Source organism: Natator depressus, chromosome 8 (genome assembly GCF_965152275.1).
Source record: "Natator depressus isolate rNatDep1 chromosome 8, rNatDep2.hap1, whole genome shotgun sequence".
NCBI lineage: Eukaryota > Metazoa > Chordata > Testudines > Cheloniidae > Natator > Natator depressus.
This window is the reverse complement of record NC_134241.1, coordinates 74,772,988-74,789,323: the sequence shown is the minus strand read 5'-3', so window position 1 is coordinate 74,789,323 and position 16,336 is coordinate 74,772,988. Positions and strand designations below refer to the sequence as shown.

The 16,336-nt window shown below is 43.2% G+C and overlaps 1 long non-coding RNA gene across 1 annotated transcript in view; it reads right to left on the bottom strand.

Moving 5' to 3' along the window:
* Positions 1-16,116, bottom strand: part of LOC141992901 (uncharacterized) — a 71,974-nt gene extending 55,858 nt beyond the window's left edge. The window contains exon 1 of the long non-coding RNA XR_012640688.1: positions 16,062-16,116. This is a non-coding gene — a long non-coding RNA (uncharacterized LOC141992901). The remainder of the gene's footprint in view (positions 1-16,061) is intronic.
* Positions 16,117-16,336: the final 220 nt, after the last annotated feature.

Genomic DNA, 16,336 nt, shown 5'->3' with positions numbered 1-16,336 from the left:
AACCATTGGAACAAACTACCAAGGCAAGTGGTGGATTCTCCATTTCTTGACAGAATGCCTTTCTGGAAAATATGCTTTAGTCAGACACAACCTACTGGGCTCACTATAAGAGAAAGTGGAAGAAATTTTATGATATACAGGAGCTTTCAAGCTAGATGATCTAATGGCCCCTTCTGGCTTTAAAAATCTATGAAATCCCCTTCTGTCTCTCTCTGTGTTGGGTTTGTTTCTAGCCCTACTGATCACCAAGTGGCCGACTGCTTGCAGTCAGAAGATGTGGCACCTGAGGAGGGATTTGAAGGAGGAGAGGACCATGACCTTATGGACCCATTCAGAAAGGGTGCTCCATACTCAGAGAGGCATGAAAGAAATCATGCTACAGTTATTGGAGGAGCAGACAAAGGGACAGTCAAGGTTCCAGTCCCTAATCTGAAGATGACAGTGCTTCCCTTCCACCCAACCTCTCCCTATCCCAACTCTAAATTTGGCCTCCTCCCTCCATCACCACAGAAACCAAGCTCCACTGAAGGTTGGGTAGTTAGATGGCATCACTGAACGGGAGGCATACAGGTGATGGGGCACTGAGGCCCAGAACAAAGGCCCCCCATTGGCTGTGATGGCAACCCAGAGCAGCAGCACTGGTGGCATATCTGTAGTTGGAAACTGCTGCCTAGAGTCTTTCCTTGACAGCTGTATAGATAAAGTTTGGCAGACCTCACAAGGGATAGGGGCCACACCCAGCCTCTTGTCCCATTATCACAGTTTCATCAAAGTCTGCAACAAAAGGAACCAAAGGGTTCTAAAGCATTTCCAGGGAGAGAAATACAAACTCTAGGGGATCTGGCCAAGCCTTCCAGAGCCCCATGGCCACCAAGAAGCCAGCAGTGGTTTGAGAGGAGAATATTTCTGAAAGGAAGCTATTTTGCATTCCTTCCCTTAGCTGTCAGTCTGCATGTTCCTTTCACACTAATTATGTGACCTTCAGAGGCATTAGCGCTGCAATTCCCAGCCCTAGGAGAGGACAACACTCTCTACTGTTAAATTGAAGACATGAAACCTCAGAGACTAAACCAAGATTGAAGTTCCTCACTCACACACACACCGTGAAGCAGCAAGATTTGTTTAAAGGCATGGACCAAAGCAAGAATATTAACAAGCTAGAAACACCAATAACATCTCTGGGGTGTTTTTATTAGTATCACCCTTTTGTAACGTTTTGAATGCTGCTCTTAAGGAAAATGCTGATAATCCTGCTGAAGTATTCTCTCTGACCTTTTGGCTGAGTGTCCGCCAGGCCACCCCCCTGCAAGACAAAAATGTAGCAAACTACTCCCCTAACAATTTGGGTTTTAAGTAGTGGGCCTAAAGATCAGCCAGGTGTCTAAGCTGAGACTGGCGCCTCCTCTGGGTAAATGCCCTTCAAACATTCTTTTGAGAGTTGACCATGGTTGCTAAATAAATGATTTTTTAAACATTCATGTTCTCTTCTTGAAGGAGGAAGAAACCCTGAGCTGCAGATCTTTGCCAAGCATACAAACTGACTCAAAGCAGAATCACATGGAGTTTGAAAATTGAAGCCAGACCCTACTCCCAATGAGAGTTTTCCCACTGGTTTAATTGGGAGTAGGATCAGGGCTTCTAGATTTAATAGTTCCAGTTTTATAAACAACATAGGTGAAATCTTGGCTCAGATAAGTCAATGGCAAAGTTCTCATTCAAGAGGGTGAGTATTTCACCCTATGTCTTCTATTTGACCACAAAGAAGGCCGGTCCATTTCCCTCTCTTTTTCTTCTCCATCACACAGGTATTTTCAGATGCTACAAGGACTTTTTATCTTTATGCTTAGTTTCTGAATTAACTCTGAGGAAATGATCCCTAAAATCTCCTAAACAGTTCAGATTGTGGCAGGTGATTATGCTAAATCCAGTGAACAGCAGGCCCCCTTAGTTTTGGGGATGGAGCAGTAATTGACAGCCAAAAAGAGAAATCTTCTAATGGAATTCTATATCAGCAGTGTATCAGTCCTTCTCCATGGAATCAAATCTAAGGACAATATAACTGCTCACATTGCTTCATCAGAGATGGGCCATTGGCCAACTAGTTTTTTGCACAATGTCTTTTGAAGAAAAAGTGAAGTCACGGTTTTGGTATTACTTTTTAAATGATGAATGGGAAATGTATCATTTCCCCCTCCTCTTCTTTGTAATATTCCCCTAACCCGCATAAAAATACCAAATAATTCTATTCACATATCAATTGTACAAAATCATCTAGTTCAAAGTGATCTCTTAACTGTAGAGGCTCTGGGCTGGAGATCCTGCTGTCTTTACACAGCCAAAATTCCCATTGACTTCACTGGGCTTCAGTTGATTTCAGAGGGACGTTTGGCTGCCTAGGAAGTGCAGGATCAAAGCTTGCAACAGTGTTTCTTGAATTCCTTAAGATCACTTTTGTACAAGATTTTTTTTAAAACTGTTTAAGATTTATCTAATAAGTAATGCATTGCAGTGTAAATGTCTGCCCTCTGCTTTTAACAGCATTAACTACAGCCCCTGAATTTTATTAATCCCAATTTGGTTTTCTTAGCATACAAAAAAGAGGGGTTCGACAATAATCTTAAAACAAAAATATAAATTTATTTCTTAAGCGGTTTTTACTTACCCTTTAAAATATACACAGAAATGCTGACACACAGATACTGCTTTTACAATATTTGTGTTATATGAAAGTCAGATTCATATTTTCTCTTAAACTGAAAAGCTTCCTGCATATGAAAGCAACCACAATGAAATTGTGAAGCTCATCTTATATTCTTTCCACAATATAGGAGGGATATCCCCTGTAAAACTAAAGTCAAGAATAAAACGAGACCATTAGGATATTAAATATGCCAAAATAGATTCACTGCCTCTAAATCAATGTTGTTTACTTAGAGAACAGAAATGCTTTTTGCACAATGTCAAAGTGCAATTAGTTTTTTATACAACAATAATTTAGGGTACATTAATTAATTTGGATTGAATTACAAAGGAAACAATAGAAATGTTCATAACTTCAATTTTAATGCCAATTGAGTTAATTGGAGCCACTGTTGTGCCAATAAACATTCAGTTCAATAAGCCACTAAGCACCATATAGTGTCAAATATAAGCTATTTGCCAGTGTACTGCTGAAAGAAAAAAAAAATCAAATCTACATACCCAGAACACCTAGGAGGTGAGGTAAAATCTTGATATATGTACTGAAGCTATGCATTAGTTGTGGGACCCAATTCTGCATTCACTGTGCAACCCAACCTCCTCTTTAAGTCAATTAGGGTGCTGGCTGCACAAAGTATTGAGGGCTGGGAGCTACTAAGTAGGTTAAGCACTTTCATTATGAAAATCTATTTACAGACATTTCTGTAAAAAATGACATGCTTATTCCCAGCCCAAAGATGCTGTGTGTGTGTAGACATCAATATAAATTCTATTTTGCTCTTTAAAAATTGACTTAGTGACATGGTTTGAATGAGAGCTCTTGGCTTGAAATGAAAGGGAGCTCTGGATGTAAAGTACTTGTAGGGTTGGGCCCTGGGAATGTGAAAAAAGGTGTTTTCACATTTTAACACTTTCTGATTATTATTATTATTTGGCAATTCAAATAACAGGTTTATTTTTAACATGTCAGATTTGCCAGTGACTTTGGCCTGATCCTGCACTCTTTATTCAAGCAAATGTCCAGCTGAGTTGTGCCTAAGTAATAAGCCTTTGGCTGGTCCAATAAAATTTGGTTTAGAAATAGCCAAGTTACAAGTGTGTGAATATAACGAATAGAGAATTAGCACGTGATTGTCCTGCATTTCCTGTTAAAATTCCAGTGAAGTCAACTTAAAGAGAATGAAGGATCTGGCCCTAAATGTTTAAAAACACATCACGTTGGAAAGCTTTAGATAGACACATGACAAGCATGACACGTACTGCAACAGTGTAGTCCACTGTGAAAACAGTCTAATAAATGCATTAAGTTGCAAATTCAAACAGCAGCTAAACAAACAAATGTAAGGCCCAGTTCTGGCCCCAGAGACACACCAAATGAAAGCCAATGCACATACACCTCAGGACAGAATTTGGCCCTAAATTGGTTCATTTTAATCTTACATTGTATGACTGAACAACAAAAATAACTGAGGGGTCCAACGTGATTCCTCCAATCTTCCTCCTCTCATTGAGTTCGCTGGAAGAGAGATTAGGCCCACATTTCACTTATTTCTATGGGGGTTTTTTTCCTTCACTTCTCCCTTCCACATTTTCACTAAATGGTTTTGCCTGAATAATGTGTACTGAAAATGGCAATCACACCAACATAGCTCCTGCTCCCCTTGACTTCAGTGAGGGCAGAATTGGCCTTTCTGGCTTCACCACTGAAGTAAGGGGACTATCCCAAGTGTGTTGATACCCTTTCATAGCACAGGTGCTTCCTTCATGCCAAATACTAGATTAAAACTCTTTTAGGAAATCTCTTAAAATTTAAAATCTATGTTGATACAAATACCCCATCCTCCTATCTCGGAGGGCAGGTTGTGCTAGACAGTTACAATTACTGGTGGAAAAGAAACATTTTAATTAGTTTTAAAACTACTTTAAAGGCTCTAAAAGTGATTTAAAGGAACTTCTCTGTAAACAGGGATAGTCACAGTTCTGGGGTCCAATATCACGTTACCTGCCAAGACAAGACAAGTTGCAGCATCTATATCACTAGAAGGCCCGGAATCCTAGCCCTCCAATGAGATTTAGCAAGTGGTTTTTTTTCCCCTGATGGTTTAATTCATCAAATCTGATCCTGATTCAGAACCGAATAATGCCAGTCCTGGACTTTGCATCAGTACGATTCTAAATCCCACTGGTTTTTGGGAGGTGGGGAGAGAGAGGAAGGATAAATGAATGTTTATGTCAGGTTCTTTTGGCAAAAATGGCTGTTATCTCAAAGCTGCTCAGAGCTATAGAGCATTAGAAGTGGTCTTGGCTAAGGTAGATCAGAGGGCAGAATGCAGGTGAGATGATCAAAGGTGTTAAATAAATGCAGTGTGTTCTATGGTTCTGCAATGCTTACAGAAATAAAGAAAATCGAGTGTTTAAAGCTTGTCTACATAAAGGTGTAAAGATGTTTATCTAGCCTTGGGTGTTCACTATGTGATGGATTTAAGTGTTTAACTTTTTTCCGTATTGATGGTAGTTAGGAGCGCAAATCTCTACCTATTAGGAGATCAGTAGATCCTATAGTTGCTCAATAGCTATCTCGTAGTGTAAAGATACTATTCAATGGTGGGAAATGCAGTACACTTTTAACATTATGTATATTAGTGATGACACACCATTTCTGGTTTAGCATAATTTAAGAACTGTATGATGATTCCCAGTATATTACACTGTCTACCATCACACATACTCTATAGCTACCAGTCTTTCTGCTGAATCTTCCGAGACAGAGGACAGCTTCCTGTAAGAAATTCCAAGCAACACTGTAAACAATGAATGTTTCCCTGCAGTCTGTGCTTATGCATCAATCAGTACACATCACAGCAGAAAATGTATGCATGTGCTCTGTGCATGTCTGTGATCATGTATAGATATAAACAAAAAGACACAGAGAGATAAACACATATCTCATGATCCTTTTCACTGCTGTTTGGAATTTATGATAGTGTTTCTATTTAGGTCTTCAAATAGTTAACATTCTCTGTAATACTGAAGAGAATACTGCTCTTTATACACAGAAATGCATATATTAAAATACACATACATACCAAGGTTGAAAAGCAGTATCACTACTAGTAATAAAATCAAAATGGTTCTCACACAACAGCCAGGGTAGTTCATTAAACAGAGACACCATCATGGACTCTGGGTAAGTTTCCCAATTGAACCTGTAAATTTCATATGACATGTATAACATTACCTTAAGCATGAAGTGCAACAAAATTAAAAAGACTCCCTTTATTCTTTATTCAACACTCCCAACAAGTGCAAAAGGTTGGCTGGTTTAAAAATTTAATATTTACATTTCAAGCACTCTTATTGAGGAACCTTTACAACAATAGCATGCAAAGACTGCCCCCCCCCATCTGCTTTCTAAATATACACGTGGCAACTTACTAAATAGCACCCTTTGTGCTATTGTGATTGCTATCAAAAGTAAACCTGCAAAATAAAAAATCTGAAAACACAAAAATGCATCAAAAATTAAAATAATCAAATATTTAAAATCAGCGAATGCATTATCATTCAGAATAATGAACAAAACACTATAATCTTATTTTAAAATATGTCATTTCCAGGGAGGCAATTGTTTACCCCTTAGTGGTGGGCCATAGATAGCCAATTAATGCAACTTAATTCTGTAGTTGTTTCTGTTTAAAGAGTATTTGGAATGATTTTTTTCTGTTGTTTATGATCAAACAAACGAGCCCTGCTAATCTTATATTTTATCTCCCTAACATATGGAAAAGCTATTTATCCTAGCCAATCACAATAAAGTGAAGAAAACCCCATTTTATGGAAAGGTATATATCACAAGTTTGTTCATCATTAAAGATATGATTACCAGTGAAAACCCTCCGAAAGTGGCACATTTATGATTCCAGGAACAGATGGGGACATACATTTTCCTTGCAAATACTTTTGAAATTGCTCTACTGGTAGCAGTATAAAAATGATATACAGATGCCAGTGCCAACGAAGCCAGGACAAGAGGCCCAGATTTACACAGTAAAAGCTTCACATGCGCTCTGTCAGCTTTGATTGATCTGTACTATACCTCAGAAACTTGTTGACTGGTAAAGGAAACAGTGCAAATAATTCACTGCAACAAGCCAGATAATTCACAGAGCCAATCGGTCTGCTTCACTTTTCCTCACCAAGATGCATCATTTTCCAGCATGAGCAGTATTCAGCGTCAGGGAGGGGGAGGGAAAAGGAAGGAAAGAAAGAAAGAACGATAGGAGTAGCTCACACAAAAGAAAAGGAGAGACAAGAGAAGTTGTTTTGGGTAATGGGCCCAGCCATCTACCTTTTCCACTTTGAGCCCTAGCAGAGCCATTCAGCCCCAATTGTCATTATCATATTGATTAAGTTCATCAGAGTGCAATTTTAGGTTTAACGCCAACGGATTGGGAAAGGGAGCAAAGAATTATCTAAGAAAAGCACAACATTCTCACCGCAGGGACGTTTCCCTGTTCCAGTTCATTGATGGAGTTGATTAAGTTTAAATGAAGCAGACACTGGATAAAAGTAAGGGTATTGACCACTGGGCAGGGCGGGTTGTGCTTGAAAAGGCCTGATACATGCAGAAAAGCAAGATTTGCTAAATGCTCTAATCTTCAATCAAATCTAACATCAATACAGACAAAGTTTGGTAATGAGAGATTCAATGAAGCATGCCGGAGAAAGAATTAATCCTCTTGGTCTAAACTGGGTTCAACTTTGAAGCCTGCTCCGAAGGAAAGACAGTTATCTAAATGCTAAATAAGAAACTTATTGTACTTTTCATGGCATGCTAATCTTTTGTCTATTTCATCTCTATTATTTGTATGCTCATAGATTGCAGTTGTCATGGTGATTATATCAAACCACTCGGAGCAGATGACTGCGAGGACTCAGGGCCTCCATATAACCCTCAACCACACACACAAAAACAAGGCATGGCAATTAAGCCCCTTCTGTCCGGCCGGCCAGACCCCCAATATTGCCCTGCGGGTGCAGGTCAGGAAAATCTTTATGCTACCAGCCGGAGAGCTAGCAGTCAGCCAGGCCCTGGCCACTAGCTCTCTTCAGTGCAGCAATTTAATTTGCTGTGGCAGTCAATACAGTTTTAAGCACCCCTGCTACCCCACCTCTGGAGAAGGGAGACCATCCAAACCAGCGAGATCACTCTCCTCTACGCTCAGCCCAGCCTACGCGAGGTGCTTTTTGTAGGCTTGTCTTGATAAGCTTTTGATGTCACAAATCAAACACTCGCCAGGAGGTAGATAATGGGGAGTGTGATCTCCTCGATTTGTACATAGCTAGCGCTTTGCATCGGCTCTGCCTTGAACTTTTGGGAGGGAGAGTAAAACAAAGGAGTGGAATTTGACAATTGCGGTTGAAAGCGGGGGAAAGCGCTGAGCGCCCGGACCAGCGGGGCTGCAGGGTCTGTCCTTCGCATGGAGCAGCTCCCTGCGCACCACCTGGAAGGACGCAGGCTCCGGGCTCCCTAGGCCGGGCAGCCATTGACAAGGGGAATTAGGATTCATATATGCTAATGCCTAGGGGCCGGCAGACACTTTAATTGAGAAAGATTGGAAGGCAGGGGGAGGAGGAAGCGATGCGAGCAGGAAAGGGAGCTCGGTGAACGGCGCTTGGTTCCCATTTGTAGACAGGCTGCTCAGGACAGCCGCAGGAAGCTCTGCGTAGTGTGTTGGCAAACAGCGAGCTCGCCTCTTCCCTCCGATCGCTGGGCAGGGGCTCGGAGAAGGGCTCTGGCTGTGACAGACGGGCAAGCTACGCCTTTGCAATTCCTGCGACTTGTAGGCCTGATACAGACCCCCCTCGGGGAGGAGTCCTGACCCGCCGGCCCAGAGCAGCCACTGGCCACATAGGTGAGACACTGGAGAGATAAAATAGACCAGGGAGGACAGATCGGCTGCATAAGATTGGCTAGGCAGGCAGGCCGACCGACCAGACAGGAGCCAGGCAACCCAAATCGATCAGACTGCACAGACAGACCGCCCAGACTGCACCACACAGAGAGGCAGATGCCTGGAGAGAAAGACCGGCCCTTGCCCTGGGGCACCTGCTCCCCATCTGCCCAGAAAACTCCAAGTCCAGTTTCTGAAATCCCAGTTTCTCCCTAGGAATTTGAGGGAGTAATTAGAATTTCACTGCAAATGGGGGGAGGGGATAAAGCAACCAGCAAAGGGGCATGGGGAGTCCAGGAAAAGAGGGGGGACTTCCCTTGGGCTTGTTTCACTATTATATAATCATTGGAGCGCATAAAGCTGGTTGTACCCCAGCTTTTATATGTTTTACAAAAGTTACCAAATTAAGGTCGGATTAAGGCTCCCTCCAGCACTGGAGGGAGCTTTAGAGGCTGGGAACGGCAGATATAGCCCGGCTGTGTTTATTAAAAGCTTAAAAAGTAATAAAAGGGGGGATAGATTCCGAGAGAAAGTAACATGTATAACTCTTATTCAAGGAGCAGCGAGCAGGGCTGTGAACTTGAATAACTGTTTGAACTTTAATTTGTTCATTAACAGGATTTGCCCCTGACTGTGAATGTTATTACTTCTCTAAAAGCGAGGTGCAACTGCAAAGCCATAATGAAAGAGCCTGGCAAAAAGTTAAATGCCTAGTAATTACACTTGTCTCATTGAAAACCTAAAGTAATACAAAAGCGATGAAAAATGGGACCTGGGCTATATTCTCCCAACGTCCCAACCTTTAAACAATAGAAACGGAAAGTTTAAGGCCTCCATTTGAACTTCATCTCAATTCGAGAGCAACACATTAAGCTTGTGCGAATATAACAGAGAGCCACTGATCCCAATGAACTCTAGGTATCTAAGTATAGGTATATGTAAAACGGTTATGTTTAAACAAGTAAAAAAAAAACAACCTTATAAAGTCTTGGATTTTTTTATGTTTTATTTTCCTTTTCCTCAGTGGGGGAAGTCTGTTTTATTCCTCTGTTTGAAGTCTTGAGTGAAACATGGTGTCAGAAGTCTGATCTAATCTGCATGTTTGTATCCTAAACAGGGCACATTAGCTCCTCTCTCCCCCATCACACCGACAGTAGATAAAACTCTGAAGATCTGGAATAAAACAAACTACTGCTCCTCTGAGAAGGTATGTGACTTTGTACTGATGCTTTTGCCTGTTAGCTCCACATTGACTGTCTTTTCATCTGTCAGTTATTTCTTTCCTGTTTTTGTCAACTGTTTTTTATATATTCACTTGTCATCTGCATCCTTCCTCAACAGGAACATGCAGCCAGGTCGCAATTAAATATACAGATACACGAGCTGTTAGCAAGATTTCACCCTCACATCTGAATCAGAGAGCAGCTAAGTTGGGGGGGGGGGAATGATTGCCACGTCATTTATTCTTTATACTTAAAATGTCTTAAAACTCGCCGGCAGAACGATGTGTTTGTTATTCAGACACTTTCTTTTGTTAGTGTCCCTTTCGCTCCCGAAAATCTTTGAAGTATTGACTTAAACTGCTGCTTTTTAGTTTTTACACTCGTAAATGTTTAAAAAAAAAAAAAGAGTGTGTGTGTGTCCCCAAAGAGATTGTCTACCGGCTGCTCTTACCCATTCGCTTCTTCACCATTTTCTCCTCATCACAATCACTATTTCGAGACGAAATAGTGGAGTCAGATGGGTTTGATGCTCAGTTCTCTGGATACTCTCCCCCTGGATAGTATTATCGCTTGTCTTTACACGCGGTGGAGGGGATCAGCCGACGTGCTTCTGTTGTGCCTGGGAAACATTCATAGCACCGTGTCTGAGAGCAACCCGCGCTAGCCTGATCTTACCCCGCTCCTGCCACCACCCTCCGCGGGACCAGGGTGGGGGGAGCCTCTGCACAGGGAAACCCGACTCAATCACTCCGACTGGCCCGTCACGTCTCCTTGCCCCGGCCCTTGGAAAATGTCAGCCCCCGCTGCCGAGCTAGCACAGCTGTGGGGCCCGGGGCCCATAGCTACGGGGTGGGAGGAGAGCAGCCCCGCAAGGGAGGGGGAAATACAGACCGCCCCACCCCAGCGCGGGGCAGTTGCCACGGCGGGAAGCCGGCGAGCAGAGAGAGAGCCGCGGCGGCCCGGCTGCGTCCTGCAGCAGCTCTGCTCCTCCCCGAAGCTGGCGAGCCGCCCGGTCAAACGGAGCTCGAGCCTGCAGCTCCCCCGCCGGCCCTAGGAGAGAGGGAAAGCCCCCGCCCCCAGCCAGCCCTGAGGGAGGCCGCTCTCGGCCGGCTGCGGGCGCTGGGAGGGAGCGAGGGAGGAGCAGGCCGCGCGCCGGGCCGGCTGAGAGATTTGTTTACACGGGAGAGCGGGAGCGAGGACTGAATAATTGATGTAGCCGGGCCCGCGCGCCTCCCGAGCGTCCTTTCGCGGGGGGTGGGGACTGGTGTTCTCACAATAAGCGCCGCACTTACAAAAAGAAATTTTAATGGCGTGGCGGCCAATTAAAGCAATTAGCTCCTCCCAGCCTCTCTCTCTCTCTCCCCGCATCTCTGTTCCGCTGGAAACGCTCAGAAAACGACATCTCCCAGGGGGCTCCCCCCACCCCCACGGTGGACGGGAGGCGCTTCACGGGCTCCCCGCAGGCGTGGGTGGGTGTCTGGCTGTTCGCCTCCCCCTTCCCCGGCCGTGGGTGGCCCCTCACCTAGGTGTAAAAGGGAGCAGAGCGAAGCCACCTTCATCTGCAATGGGGAGACCAGGTGGAGCTACCGGCCCCAGCCTTTCAGGAGCCGCGCTGAACTTAGCAGGTGAGCCCCTAGGCCGCACGATGGGCCCCTGCATGGTGGGACCTGTGGTCTCCCCTCAACTCCATGTCGAAAACTAGGGTGCCAGGGGGGAGCTCCTGCCACGTGGGCTATTCTTTAAACTTCGACCACCCCTTCGCTAGGTTGTAACCAGGCACCAGAGGACTCTGCTATGCAGCAGAAAAGCCTCTGGATATTTTCAAGATGAGTTGTGAACACACCCGGAGTTTAGCCAAATTAAAGATGCTGTTGTGAGCGTATGTAAACTATTATTTCAAAAGAAATGCCGCATGGGAAATGATGAGAACAGGAGAAACAGAGTCCTGTGCAGAGGGCCCCTAGGAAGCCAATGCACCTCTATAAACAAAGCTTAGGTGGGACTGAGTGATGCACTGGCCCGGTGCTGGTGTTCAGCACTGGTTAAATTATACCTCCTAAGGATGTGCTACCAGCCAACTCAAACCCTGCTCAGGCCTTTTCCCTGAGAGGACATATAGCGTCCTACAGGCTCTGCAGTGTCATTGCTGGGGAAAGGAACAATTCTGGGGCTTCTGACAATCCAGCGTCTCTGCTGTTTGCATTTATTTAGAATCATCTATCACTGGGGCACTGCTTAGATATTTGTACTACCCGGTATGTCCTTCATGAGAGTGAAGATGAACCACACTGGTGGTACAGGGGCAAGCAACTGTTTCAAAATAGTATTAAGGGCCAACAAGAAAATCAAAATATGTGTCATGCAGAGAGAAGTAAACTTTCCCGTACAGGATCAGCTGTGCCCAACCTTTATACCCATATAACTGTCTACAGTAGGGTGACAGTACTGCATTAACTATACTGGTATAGCTTAAGTGGTACAACCTTCTTGTGTAGAAAGGCCTTATTTTTTAATTTATAAAAAAGCAGCTCTAGGGCACCATTACAGTCATTAGAAGAACACTTTTTTAGGGCGGGTCACTATCCAGAAAAAAAATCCTACCGTCCACAAGCAAATTCCTTTCCTTCAGCCCTCTCTAAGCCCCTGCTTGATCAACAGTCCTGCCCCAGGGAAAGCCTGGGTAAACCAATAGGCCTTGTCAGGTGAGCTGAATGGCAACAAATGTAGACTCTACTGGACCCTGGGGGAAAGGTGGGTACCATAGCTGAAGACTCATCTATTGAAGCCACTGACAATCTCTGATTTAAATCAGGAGCTGTAAACTCCAGTGCTTTAGCTGATCATAACCTGCATTATCATATGAGGATAGAGGTAGTTTCTAAAATATCCAGAGCACAAGACACTATGGGTGCTGGAAGTAGAAAAACACCTTACACTGGACTGGGAAACTAAATGGAAGCCAGTGCAGATCACAGAGCATGGGTATAGTTTGCTTTATGTGGGAAGTACCATGAAACATACAGATGGCTACATTCTGCACCAGCTGAAATGTCTGAATGGCCTTCGGCTACTGTCTCACATATCAGTAACCCAGTCGTTAGGTGACAGGGTTGGGTAACTAACAAGGCCCTCATCCAAAAGAGAAAGTCCCGACATTTTTTCCAAGCAGAGATGAAAAACATGGCGAGTCTCGCCAGTGCCGCTACCTGGATAGCTAGAAGCTGCTGGAGGCCAAGTTACATGCTTGGCTGACAAATGGCAGGCAAGTGCCCACAAATGAGGGGGTCAGACATAGGCCCCAATCCTGCAGTGGACTGTGCATGGGCTACTCATTGTGCCTGCATAGAGTAGGTTCACCGGGATAAACCATTTCTTCTGTTTTTTCCGCAGCCTATAGGCATTACCTAAATCTGATAAGGATTTAATTTTAGCCAGATAACCCTCATCCAAAGGATTGCCAAACACTGCACTGGCTGGATTGTTCAACTCCAGCACACAGGCTTATTAACTGGAGACACAGAGCTGGGTGTAACCTACTTACTGGAAGCACATCAGCATCAAAATCCTCACTAACTGAGGTCAGATTTAGGATTATCAGACATCCTGATATTATTGGGACCATCCCAATATAGGGGCAACTATACCTCTCCCCCCAGAAGGGTCCCTATTCTTCAGACTTGCTATCTGGTCACCAGACTAGATGATCACAGGGGTCCCTTCTGGCCTTATAATCTGTGCATCAACTATCTCCCCTAGTAGTCTCATATATACATTGAAGAGAAGTGACAAAATAGAACCTCATGGAAACTCAGGAGAGAATCCTTGGGGGCAGAGGAGTAGCTGAGGTCACTCAGAATAGAAAACTCAAACGCAAACTTCACCTGCCCCCACTAGCCATGTCGGCAACACCTCATGAGAAAATGTTTGCATCTGATGGGTTTAACTGGGAGCATTTGCCACTGAAAGAGGGAAGAGTTCTGGCAGCCAGGCAAGGTGTTTGACAATGGCGTATGGGATTTGGTAGGATTCTGCATACTGAAAAGTGATTGGGCTCTGAGAGTCTTATGGGGGATATATGTGAGGGGCTTGTCACTGAGGAGGGCTTCTCAGAGAATTGCAGGAGAGGTGTCAGCGAGGATGCACCTTCCAGCTTCTTCTCCTTTTATCTCTGCCAAACATCATCTTTGAAGGCAATGGGAGTTTTTCTTTAGTAATATTGCAGGATCAAGCCCGACATAGTCATAACCAATATATTTTAATCCTGAGATATGCTATATCATCTGTAAGATTTTAATAAATATGTATTTTTTAGGATACATCACATAAATCATATGCTGCATGGTAGGACTACATCAGTTCATAAATCAGTCTTTAGCTGATCTCAATAAAGCATTAAAAGGTAGGATGTCTATACATGGAGTCCTAATCTTAATCTAAATACAACTGGTAAACTACATTTAAAAATTTTATTTCACAAATATCCACATTTTGAAATATTGTTAACTTATAAAAATAGAATTATTATTGCTACCAGAAATGGCCTACACCACAGTGACAAATACTGGCCTGCACAATTGCAGTTGGAGTGAAAGTGCAAATAAGTGCACAAAACTGATCAAAGTACTTTTTACTACTTCTGTAAATAAAGAGTAAATGATTTTATAAAAACAATGTAAAAATGCCTACAGCCTGAGGATTTATAATTTGAGTTTCTGTTATTGCTGATATTATTATTTTTTGTAAATAGGGACATAAAACAGATCGGTGTGTTACAGGCAAATAAAAAATGAAGTCCCTTCCCTGAGGATCTTATAATCTAGGTAAGGATCATCTCTGTTCAGCCTGACTTGTAAAATTGGAGAGGTATTTATGTACCTGGGCAATTGTTGTCACTTATTTACCTGCCAGATGGTAAAAGCCCTTTTGAACCAGGTGTTAATACAAATAATGAAGTCAGTGCAGGTTTTGTCTGACTAAGAAATTCAAGACTGGACCATACTATGGATTGCTTCTGTGTGCCATGTCAGAGATCCTCCTATTTGTGCTTCCATTTATGTGCTGAGGATGAAGGGAGATTCTGAGCACACTGTGAACTCAATCCTGCAGATCTCACTCAGGCAAAATTCTCACGATGGGAGGCAAACTCCCATTGGTGCAAAGACGGCAGGATCAGGCCCTTCGATCTTTGAAAAAGCTTTACTTAGAAGCAATTTTGAGGGAAGACGGGGAGAGAAGAGTCTTTCAGCGCGCCCTTTTTCTTATTTTTTTTAATCAAACCATTTCATTAGGCCAGAGCAAACCGGGGAGAGAAATTCCCCTGCCTCCTCACTGTGTATGAAACAGTCTTGTTCTAAGACGTGGTCGAGCACGGAACAACGAGTGTAAGGTAATAAAGAAATGATGTACAAAATACAAATGGACCGACTTCAGCCTCTCTTACTGACAAGAGTCCCTACTTCACTCACGAGCCTGCCAGAACCGCTCAATTTCGCTCTTGATCAGCCCTGACCTGCTATAGTCTACCTCACCGATAGATGTAGGGGCACTAGAGAGGATTGAAAAGAGTAGGTGAATTCCGGTACCACAAATACTGCAACATGCAGATAGTGATTTGCGAAGAGAATTAAGAGATCTTGAATTTCTGGGCCACTATGGGTTTAACTCAGATTATTCACGGATTTTAGTGAAGTTTTTTGTATATTACGAGTTAGTTTATAACATGTTTTCTGCAACCCATCATTTATAAAAGGGCAAAAACTATAGAGAATAAAGGATACATATACATGTAATCATACAAATAGTATATGTAAGCATTTTCTGTGGCTATGTGATCGTGAGTTTCAACACTTTAGTTCCTTTTTTTCCCCCCTTATTCCTTTCCCTGCATTTGTGGTAACTTGAATCTTTGATCGTAGGTGATAAACTGATTAGTATATCTTTTATTAATTTACAGCGGGGAGGGAGAGAAAAGACTGGAAGGGAAGAAATAAAAACAGCTTTTATCGAATAGTTTACGGTAGCCCAATGATAAGATCCACACACCCACTCTTTTGATCAGACAATAAAGCTGTAATTCATAATGGGAGGGGAAAATCATGATCGTTCTCAAAAGTCTATGGCAAATTTATGCGTCCCTTGTAACTCTCGCTAACCTGGATGGTAGTAAAGGATATTTAGTACTTACTCTCTTGTAAATCCAACTGGCCTTCTCCAAATGATTCAAAGCCTTTTAGTTGTGAGGTTTCTGAGTCAAACCTTCTTACTCTTTGGCTGGTGTAGGCAGACCCAGCGGCTAATCTTGGTAGAAGTATGCAAATAGAGCGGCCTCTAGTGTTCATTCTCAGATTTGCATCTCTGACATGGAAACAGCTCGTAATAACAAAACAACAACACATGGGGCTAATGCAGCTATTGGGCAAAAGACGAACAAGAAGTGACATGGAAACCATTCTACCAAAA